At 40.1% G+C, this 11,197-nt stretch overlaps 1 protein-coding gene across 12 annotated transcripts in view; it reads right to left on the reverse strand.

The window, feature by feature from the left end:
• Window positions 1-10,301, reverse strand: part of ATF2 (activating transcription factor 2) — an 82,334-nt gene extending 72,033 nt beyond the window's left edge. For 6 of the 12 annotated variants that reach the window (XM_006020806.3, XM_006020805.3, XM_025200496.1 and 3 more), the window contains exons 1-3: window positions 10,190-10,301; window positions 5,324-5,356; window positions 4,182-4,223 (exon numbers count right to left, since the gene is read on the reverse strand). The gene's annotated coding sequence lies outside the window, so the exon portion shown is untranslated. Of the gene's footprint in view, window positions 1-2,719; window positions 2,756-4,181; window positions 4,224-5,323; window positions 5,357-7,076; window positions 7,112-10,189 lie in introns of those variants that run through there. The other 6 variants (XM_025200497.1, XM_025200491.1, XM_025200492.1 and 3 more) reach the window with 5 other exon arrangements.
• Between the last annotated feature and the right edge of the window lie 896 nt (window positions 10,302-11,197).

An 11,197-nucleotide genomic window follows, 5' to 3' on the forward strand; every position in this document is an offset into this window, starting at 1 on the left:
GATTAACCGAAGTGCCTTCTCTTAATTAAAAATTTACTTTTCTGTGTGAACAACAGAAATGAATTATATGAACTTCTGACCCAATGGTTGGAAGCGAGCTGTTGTGGACTTCAGTGAAGGCAAAGCAGGTAACATGTACTGAATACCTGTTTCAAAGCACTTACTTTGACAACTACACTTTCTGTGTCTAGCTGAGTGACTTTGTTTAAAAAAAAAAAAAGAACGAAAAGAAAAAAGATGAAACCTCTTCAGCTTTGGCTTCACCTCCTCAAAGAAACTGTATATTTCAAATAAATGTTAGAGTGGAATGAAGCACAAATCTGTACTATATGGTGTGTACTTGTCCTTTCATTCCTATCCTTTAGATTTTGTATTCCTTCAAGTTAAGAGTAAGAATCAGGGTCAGTAATTGATCTGAATGCAGAAAGAACATCACATAGCCTTGGTAGTTTAATTAGTTCTGCTACCTGTTACTTTTTGTCAGAATGCAATCCATCAGTCCTGCACTAGTATGCTGAAGACATATAACAAAGGACCTACAGAGACAGAATATTAACACAGACATTCTAATCTAAAACATCATAAACCTGATGCATCACTTACAGAAAAAAATTAAAAAAGGAAAATATATCACAAATATTAATCACACACAAAGATGCAATTAAAGTTCACACAGGATATCAATTTAGTGATATTTAAAGTAATATGGATCCTATTCAGAAAATGATTAAAGACATTTTTATAAAATGTTACATAAAAAGATTTTTGGCTAAGATTATTACATTTATTAAATGATATGAAATACATTTTATGAAAATGAAACAACATGTTATTATTGTATACACTGAAGTTTGATTTTAAAATATTTTCCTGAAGGAAATACTCAAATTGCTAAAAGTAGTTAAACCATTCAGAAATAGCATTTACTAATGCAGTTTCTTGTAAGCTCTAATATTATGTGGTAGTTTCTTTGTGTCTTCTGTTTATCCCTTAAATGTCAGAATGATAAAAATATTTGAGAAATACCCATTTTTAATACAAATCTAGTTAAACTAGATAAATATATTTCCCTCTGAAAATCTACCTTGATTTGGTAAGAAAATCATTATTTTCACACGTGAATGGACTTGGAATAAGCACGGGAATCTTGAGGAGCTGGTTCAAATACTGGACTACCGTGTTAACAATTACTCAGCTCTAGTGATTGTGGTCTGTGGGGTGGACCACAATCACTAGAGCTTCCCACAGATTGGAAAATCCTCCTTACCACCCATATGGGATTCAGCATAACTCCATGTGATTTTTTTCAGTTTAAGTTTAAAAAAAATCAAAAAGGACATCTCTTTTTTATGGTAGTATTACAGCAGAGGTAGGGAAAATGGCAGATCTGGGTGGCAGCCAGACTTCATTTCCCAGCAGCTCTTGCCTGCATCGCTGCAGCCAGTTTCCATGGAGACCCCAGCAGTGGTAGGGGCCTGGCACTGCAGGGCCAGGATTTCCATGGAGACCAGCCCCAGCAGCACTGGCAAGGGGAGCTGCTCCAGGGCCAGGGCTGGGATCTTGCAGCAGTGACAGCATGGCTCGGAGCTGGGGCAGAGCCATGATCCATGCCTGCATGCTCCTGCGGATCGCAGGACCCCCCATAAGATCCTGGCCCTGCCTTGTCACAGACCTGCCATTGCTGGGGTCTCCATGGAAACCAGCTGCAGTAAGGTGGGCAAGGGCTGCTGAGAAATGGAGTCTGTTGTGGGATCAATCAAGCCCACGGGCCAGACTTTGCCTGCCCCTGTATTAGAATGATGTTGTAGCTGTACAGGAAATATGCAAAAATGAAGATTTTTATGGGTGCTACCTTTCACAGGACCAGCTGCATGGTTGAGAGGGATTTAGACAAGTTTTTGGGTAAAAAGTGCCCTTCCCCAGACCTAAGAAAAAAGCAGGTCTTTTTATTACGTGTGTCTATCCTTTGTTTATGCAGACCAACCACACTCTGCAATAAGCGCCAAACTATTCACTCCTTCTGGGCTTTTCTATGACTATTACCAAAATGTATGATTGCTTCAAGAAAATTCAACAAACTTATCTTCAAAACCATTCTGTAAACTGGTTCTCTTATTTCCTCTTGTCAGATAAATGAGACACAGACAAGAAATTGTCAAAAGTATACACCAATTTTAGGTGTCCTACCTGAGATGCTGGGACTATTAGGAGGAATACCATATTTACTTGCATACCACATGACCTTTTGCCCAACCCTCTCACAGCCACTGCTGAATTGGCAATCAACTTTGGCTGAGCAGTCAAAACTCTAGCTTTTAGCAGAATAGGAGAGGGAGGACAAGTGACACAGAAGAGTAGACTTTACCCCTGCTCCATGAGGTCAGCATTCAGCCTGAGGAAATCAAGAGACACAGAAGAGTAGATTCTACCCTTGTTTTGTGTGAGAAACAGTTCTTACAAATAACAGCCACCTTCAAGACACAACACTGATTACTCCCTATGCAACGTCCATCCTGTATGATGAATGAGGCAAAAGCAGTCTTAATCCCAGGATTACCTAAATTCTGAATGTCCGTCTTAAAACTATAATATTCTCTGAATACAGTTTATAAACACTACCAAAAATGCAATGTATCATTTGTGGCTCCATAGTGCCCAGAGGCCCAAACCAAGACTGGGAGCCCATTATATTATTATGCACAAATACATAATAACTCACTGTTCCTGCTCCAGGGAGCTCCAGGGAATTTACAATCTAAAATGTCAAGTGATATATGACAGATAGTGGGGAAAGGATTAAGATAATAAAAAAACCCACATTGTTATAAACATACATGTATTTTTAACGTTTTTTCTGAATGATAATTTCCAACTATCTGCCCTTAACCAAACTATAATTATTTTATTCATTTTAAGCATCATGACAGAAGTGGGATTTGGGGACACATGCAAGGACCATGACTTTATGGATTAGCTCAAGAAGCATGCTTCATAGGAGGGAAAACAAAGGGAAAATGTGTAGTTAATTATTAGAAAAGCTAACAAAGGGACAAACGCAACTAGCCCATCAAGCACAACAGAAAAGCTGTCTTTAACATGCAGAGACACTTATGAGAAGAGCTAAAGACTCTTGAAGGTGAGGATAAGAAGCTTGACCCTAATGCAGTGAAATGGGGGAGGAACTGAGCTATCTAAAGAGACTGATGGACCAAAAAAGAAGACATTAACAGCTCCATTTTGTATCCACTGGAAGTACTGGACCATGGGAGATCAAGTATTCTTTCACAAGGTATCATACACAGGCAAAGGGGCCTATCATACATGGTCTTTTCCGGCCTATCACAACAAAGAATTTGGTATATGAAGTTCTGTCTGCTGACACCTTGTGTTTTGGATTGACAGATCCCATATAACATGTATGCTTTGATGTTACTCCTATGTAGGGAGGAAAGAGAAACATGGAAGCAAACATCTGACCTTGTGATACCAAGGTGAATTTTTAAGGTATAGCAAGGAGACACGAGAAAAAAAGTTTGGTTCTTTTGTAATACTAGTAAGCCATTCTTGTCAGGTTGGTATTATTTATCCATCTAAGAATGGTAAACTAAAGAACCCTTTCAACATTAAACAGGCAGAGCAAGTGACCTTGATCAATACCACCTGTGTAATTAACTTCCTGAAATTACACTAGCTATTGGCACCATACCGATAGTGCCTGTAGGCAGATTTCCCTCCATTTCTTTGACAATAACCATATGCTTAAATGTAGGTGTACAAGAGTAATTTTATAAAATTATAAATAATACAACTGCTTAAAGGCAATACTCCCCCTCTGTCAATTACTCTAATTGCATAAAATGTTTCTTTATACAGCTTAATATAATTTAGCGCAATACTCAAGCCCTATTCAATACGGCAGTGCAGGACAACACAGTTTGTTTGGTCTATGACAAAAGGACATAATAGCGTGAATAAACATTTAAAAACATTTCTCTAGACTTTGCACATTTTTCAATCTAGGAAAATATTTAAAGCATATATTCCATATACATTAGCTAAACAAATATTTTAAGCTTTAAGGTTTCTGCTGATAGCATAGGTGAGACTAGAGCCAAGAAACAGTGCTTCTAATCCGCAAGAAAAACCTAAGTTATTATTTTTTCATACAATACAAAACTTACAGTATCGATATCAGATGGTATGCAGCTTCCTGGGCCATTTAACTGCAAAGCAAATTTCACTGTACAGAATGAACAAGCATAATACACATGCACTTTAAAAGCTAATGTTTAATCTTAATGAATTAATGTTTGTAAAGTACTCTGAAGATACAAAGTGCTATAAAAATGCACAGCATGCTCATCAGGCCAAAGTATGTTTTTAAATCTCTTTAAAAAAAGTAGTAGAAGTGGAGGGATCATTAAGCAGATTATTTGTTACACTATATCGAATGTTTTTGGGGGTTTTTTTGCAGAGCGCTACAAAACTAACTTGTCCTTCTTGCTCTTCCACCAGTATGGGTGGTAGTCCATAAAGGAAAATTATGATGTGCTGACAACATACAAGCAAATACTACATTTAATTCTGGAAACTAGCCATTTTTATGAGACTCTAGGCTACCCAACCAAGAGTGAAACATATAAGTGCTGATGACTGCTAGTGGCCAAATGCACACTTGGAAACATATTTTAGATTATTTTAATAAAAGATAATGACAACCTCTTGCCTTTGATGGGGCAGAAAATTATATCCTTAAAATGTTTACTTAGTTAGCTTTGGCTGATGATAAAGAAAATGCATTTTAAAATAAGATTAATTTAATTCCTGGTTTATTTACCTGCAATGTCTTTTGTCATTTACATGAAAAGACAAACCAAGATTAAAAATATGACAAAATAACTATTCAAGTGACTGTGATGACAAGTATGATCATCAGATAATGCAGACTAGAAAAGAGTGAAAAACACAATAGCAAAATATTTTGCACCCAAGTTCATTTGCTTTAGTTTCATCTTTAGTACAAAGATGCCTGTTTTGATGAATAAGATAATCAAAACAAAATGAACAACATTATATACTTTAAGAGCGTAATGACTGATCTACTTTTAAAAAGTTTTTAAAATAAACTCTGCTTTTGTTTATCTCTGTTCCTACAAATTTCTAGGACAAAGTTAGACTAGTACCATGCACTTCCGAAAGCCTTAACTTTCATTTTTTTTAATTACATAAGATTGTACCTGGAAAAATCTCACAAATTATTCTGCTTAACTAAAAGTAAAAAATAGTATTTGCAGTTTAAAGAAAATGTCACAACTATACTGACCTGGATGAGGCTGGAACAGCTTTTCTCAGTTTCCTAAAACACAGAACAGAAGAGTTGAAACAAAATAAGTGTACTTACTGCTTCCCATTTAAAAAAAAAGTCATTATTAAAGGAATGTCCAAACCTCTAACTCTAGAGACATGCTGTGTCTTACTATCATAAGATTTGAAATACAAAAGTGGAAAGAAGGGGTCAGGAATTTTTTTAAATATATATGAAAAATGGAGATTTTCACTACTTGCTAATTACACTTCTACAACCTGACCATAGGATTTTTATTCAATTTCAAATTTACTAGGCAGAGTAATCATTACTGGTTTCCAAAAGTTATTCTCCTGTCAGCTACAGGGTCTTTAACAGCTAGCTCCCGTGCATTTTTTTTTCCAGCACAGGACAGAAGAACTGCTCTGAGACTGTGGGAGAAATTAGAGGGGGGGCTTCAGTGCTGATTTCTCTAGTGTTTCAGAATCCTTAAACAAGTGGATCTTCTGAACCAGGTTCTGCCGCTGCAGAGGAAAGACCATTGAAGCCTGTGAGCCTGGAAGAGGTAGATGGGATTAATTTTGAAATACTAGCTGTCATGAAGAGTGCTCAGAAGACCGGCATTACAAGCTCTCTACCTCAAGATGTCAAAGCATTTAACAGTGACTGCCCAGACAAAATGTGAGCAGAGGGCAGAGAATTTACCACCTGAAGGAAAAGAAAGCCAGAGACTGCTAGCATGCTGCTGCAACCACGTGCCTTGCTGCAAGAGAGCTTTTTGCCTGCCCTGGGAAGAAGACTTGAAACCTGTGCCTGTTCCAATGGATCACAGGGAACAGTAAGAAGGAAGGTAATAATGCAATAGCATGAAGATATCTGGGTACGTATAACCACAGGATTTTCTGCCTAACAGTCGGCTGACTGAGGCATGAGGGCCAAAGGCACCTGCCTAGCTGAGGCAAAAGATAAACTGAGGAAAACAGTGGAGTCAGCCTGTAGAATGAGTGCAGCTGGACAGGAAGAAAAAAAATTGGAAGCTGGTGATTAGTTACTCTGCCTACCAATTCGAAACACAAGAAGGAACCTACCAATATTTGTCCTATCAAACGAATAAGTGCAAAAAAATCCAGCTTCCAAACCCAGCACTGACAGCAAAACTAAAAGACTAGGGCATGTGCAGAGAAACAATGAAAATATATCTTTGGTAAAAGAGGGACAGAGCTGAAAAGGAAGATGAAGGGTCTCTGTGTGAACAACCAATAGAAAGGCCATTACTGTTCTTATTATAAGGGCTTACTTCTCATGCTCATGTAAAAAACAAAATCAAGCTGAAACTATGAATCAGATAAAAGGTCAAACAAATGAAAGTTTCAAAAATGAAACAGAAAGTGGGTGCAAAAATGAGATTAAAAGAAAAAGATGAATAAATAAATGTACGTATTAAATTTTGTTCAGAACATTTGTTTACTGAAGCTACTGGAATCACTGACATCAACTTATGATAAAGACTAAAAGATAAATAGGGTCTGAAAATATAAAAATAATTTAGTTCTGCAAGAATAAAAAATCATTTTGTTTCTCAATATATCCATTGCTTTTGGAAATGGGGAGATAGGTACCATTTTGATGCAAATAAACACTCCTGAACATCTGCAATATAGAACCATCACACTAGGAGAGGCTTACATTCTTCAAAACAGATTGGCAAAGTCCTTCAAAAAGTAATCAAAAATATCACTTGAACAATCTTCCCAAAAATGTGCTGTCTCACCTGGACTATCTGATGGAGGGTGCAATCCTGTTAGTCTAAAATGAAATTAACACAGGATACTGTTGGAAACAATGTGACACAGACTTGAAAAGTCTCATAATATTCTCTCACATGAATATGATTATACTATAATTGATATCTTTAAAAGTTCTATCTCCTATTTGAATATGCATTGATACCCCATCTGTACTTCAGTTAACTATGAGGCAAACAGTTTGAAATTCAATCACTTTTAAAAAGATGAATTAGAAGTTGTTTGAGGGAACAACCCCATTGCTTTCAAGTCCTGTTTTGCTGCTTTTCACTCATATTTTTTTGTTTTATTTTTAAAGTTTTCTTCATATATCACTATGTGAAAAAGCAGGAACTGAATTAATTATATTTGAAGACCTGTCAGATTGGTAACAGAAAACTAAAAAACCCCCCTCTAATTTCTTTAGTATTTTAGTCGCATTTATCTTTGATCTTGCCTGTGAAAATAATAAAGATATGTCTGAAAGAACTGTAATTTCTAGGTTAACAACATCCCACTAATACAAAGACAGTCTGTACTTCAGAATATATATAATTTCCATTCTTATTTATTAAGTTCTAGAATAACATTCAAAATCTCTGGTAAATATTGGGTTTTGTTGAGCTAGAGGTACAAATAAGTAGGAAAGCAGTCCTAGCCCACAAAAACTTAAGAGTCTACTTTACAAAAAAATGCAACAAGTGGGTGTCACCACAACAGGGAAGGATTGGTGGTGGAAAACAGGTAAAAGTAATATGACCAAACATTTAAGGTGAGTTGTGTGCACCACACAGTGCTTGTTCCAATGCAAATTTTTTGTGGCAACTTTACATGTGAAATATTTTTAAAGTGGTGTAGGGACAAGCTGAGCTCAGAAAAATCAAAACCAAGACGACACCAAGTGCGAATGAAAGATGCATCTTTCTGGATCCATGTCTAGGTATCCATATGCAATCAACACAAAGAAAAACAGACTAATCTGAATGTCTTATAATGGAATAGGACCTTGGCATAAGCACACCTGAATCATACCTGAATGACAAAAGTCAGCAGAATACAGTATTACCTAAGTGTAACCTTTATAAGACACAGAATGTGCTGCGGAGATGTGGAAATGGAAATACAACCAAAAGATTTTATATAATCAAATCATACAGCATTTCTGAGTAGGAAACAGTACTCAGAAGATATAGTTCACCTATAAAATCCAGAACAAATACACCAAGAAGTTTATATTACTGCTCTCTGAATCAGGCTATAATAATGACCTATTATTGTGCAATATTAACTACCCAAATATAAACTCATCAGTGAACATGGTGACTCACTCCACTTCTCCAAAAATGTTATTTCATTAATGTTATTTCTGTAATTAATGCTCATATTTGCCAATAAACTTTTATAAAACAGGGAACCCCAGTAAAGTTTTCTTTGGACCAGGTTGCAGTGAGACCCTTATATTCTGTAATATGCTATGTACCCGCATAGGTACTTAGCTTTACTACTGTGACTAGTTCAACCAAAATCAATGAGACTATTCTTAGTAGTAACCTTAAGCAGGTGCATAAGTGCATATAAATGTGAGAAAGTCTCTCTAAACAACCTGCACAAAACATCCTTCAATAAACGGTTCAAGATATTATATTCTGGAAAACAATTATGGAAAAAATGACCATACAGAAGCTTTCTTTCTTATCCCATCATTTAAATAGTGGTTTATGCTCTAAAGCAGTGGCTCTCAAACTTGTTAGACTCAAAGCACCCCTTGAAAATGTCAGCTCTTAGCCTTTACTTGAAAAGGCCAGAAAAACAGAATCATTATTCTATTTCAAAGAAGTGAGAAAGACCAAAACAGGCCAAAACATTTAGGACACGATGGATACATCCAAATGAGCACAGTCATATGGTATACGGTGCCGCAAGCACATTTGCAGCACCACATACCACACAGTCCAGCATTCTTCGTGCTGCAAGGGTGCGCTGCCTGAATGTGCGCTGCTCCATTTTTTTTTTTCAGCATGTAGCGCAAGGTCCACTACCAAACTTCCATGCACATCTGGACTCGCTCTACGAATTCTTATTTAAAACCTCAAGGTTTAGCTTATGAATCACTTGTAGATACTTGCATATCTAACCATGCTTGTATGTGGCAACTTGAAAAGTATCTCATGGTGCCCTGGTTGAGGATCACTGCTCTAAAACACAACGATTTAGAACTCAGATCACAACAAGATTTTTCATTAGCCACATACATGACTTTAAGTCCAACCTAACTTATTCAACTCAAATAGCTTGAAGCAATAAAGTGGGCGCTAGCCATGATTCATTCACAGGAGCATGGGAAGGAAAAACCCAAGATTTGGCTAATGGAAGGTCGAAGGCCGCACCCAAAAAGCCTCATTTATTTAGAGGACAAAGATAATCTTGTGTGTGTTAACTGGAAGGGCAAAGAAAGAGCAGAATGTCTTTATTTCAGAAATGAATGAACTGCTTGAGGAACAGAGGAGTGAACCACCCGTGTGCAATGGGACGAGTCCCTTTCGGGGTCAGGGTTGAGGGGTGAAGAGGCTGGGGCAAGAAGGGAACAGGAGGCAGGAGGTGTGACAGCTCCAGCCCCGCAGCTTGCCAGCCCAGCGGCACAGGAAGCCTGAGGGAAGATCCGCAACGCCGGAGCACCGCAACTTGTCAACACCCCGCCGCCAGCGCCAGCTCTTGCAAGAAGCCCACGGGCAGAGCGGAGGAGAGCGACAGCTCGCAGAGTAGCGCGGCGCCGGGGCCAGGCAGGTAAGACACTCACCGGCGCATCCCCCGCAGGGCCGGCCCGGCGGCTCCCGCGGAGGGCGCAGGCCCCCACCGCCCGGTGGATGCAGTTGAAGCCCGGCCCGTCCCATCCCCAGGCCCCGCAGCGCTTCCGGGTGGGGGGCGACAGGCTCGCCCGGCCCGCCCCCCCCCAGAGCGACCCTCCTCCGCGGGCGGGCGCGGCCCCGGGGACGGCGGAGCAGGGCCCGCGGTGGGGGAGGGGGGCGCCTCCCCGGCCCCTGTGGGAACGAAGGCGCCGCTGCCGCGCCCGGCCCGGCCCGCGCTCTGTTTACAAACTCACCCCCGGAGCACGGCCCGAACCGCACATTAAAGCCCAGGGCCCCCACAGGCTTCCGTCACATCTCGCGAGACCTCGCTGACATCTCCCGAGCGCTGCTAGGGGAGCTGGTCACGTGACACCGCGGTGGGCAGAGAACCCAGCCTCTCGCCGATTGGCTGGCGGGGGCGGGGCGCGCGGCGACCCCGGACTTGTCTGTGTGGCCGGAAGCGCTGAATGACTGGGTGTGGCTGGAGCTGCAGCGCGTTTGCTGCCGCAAGCTAAGCAGGAACTGCGCTGGCTAGTGTGTGGATGGGAAACCAAGACTGAACCTTTTGTGCTTGAGGCGTTGCTTTTTAAAAATAACAAACAAAAAAACCCTTAAGGCTTAGTACTGAAAAGATAGATTGAGGTTGAGTTCATCAGATACAGCAGGGGCTCCTTTATTCCCACCCCCCAAAAATCACCCACCCTCCCATTCCTATTTAACTAGCCCTCCCCTCCTTCCCGTCTCCCTCCAAAAGGATTGCTGCATCTTTCTCTACCCTATGCCTCCATTCCCCCTCCACCTATGCTAGTGCCCCTTTTCTCTCATCACACAGGTTTTGTATTTTCTCTCCAGTGTTAACTGCACCTGTGAATCTTGTAGCCTCTTTCCAGATACCCAGCTTAGGTCTCTGGCCTCCCATCATCACTTCCTCACAGCGGGGCTTGCTTTCCTCTCCCTCTTCCCCCAGCAGTTTTAAGGCAATTCCATCCTGTGACCAAGTTCAGTTTGGCCCCTGGAAATCCAGAGATTTCCAGGGACACCGGCAGCTTCAACCCCTGACCAGGCAGCTTTCACAGAGCAGAGTACTGCCCTGTTTGTTTAATACAATGCCAGAGAAAACTTTACATAAAACAATTGACAGTTTATACCTGGAATAAGCTTGTTGGGTATTACCCATCCTCTCCCTAGCTGCCTAGCAGATACAGCATATCATTTTGTAGACTCCTTGTTCCATTGTGCACATTATCCTCCCTTTCTACAGC

Source organism: Alligator sinensis, unplaced genomic scaffold (assembly GCF_000455745.1).
Source record: "Alligator sinensis unplaced genomic scaffold, ASM45574v1 scaffold321_1, whole genome shotgun sequence".
Lineage (NCBI taxonomy): Eukaryota > Metazoa > Chordata > Crocodylia > Alligatoridae > Alligator > Alligator sinensis.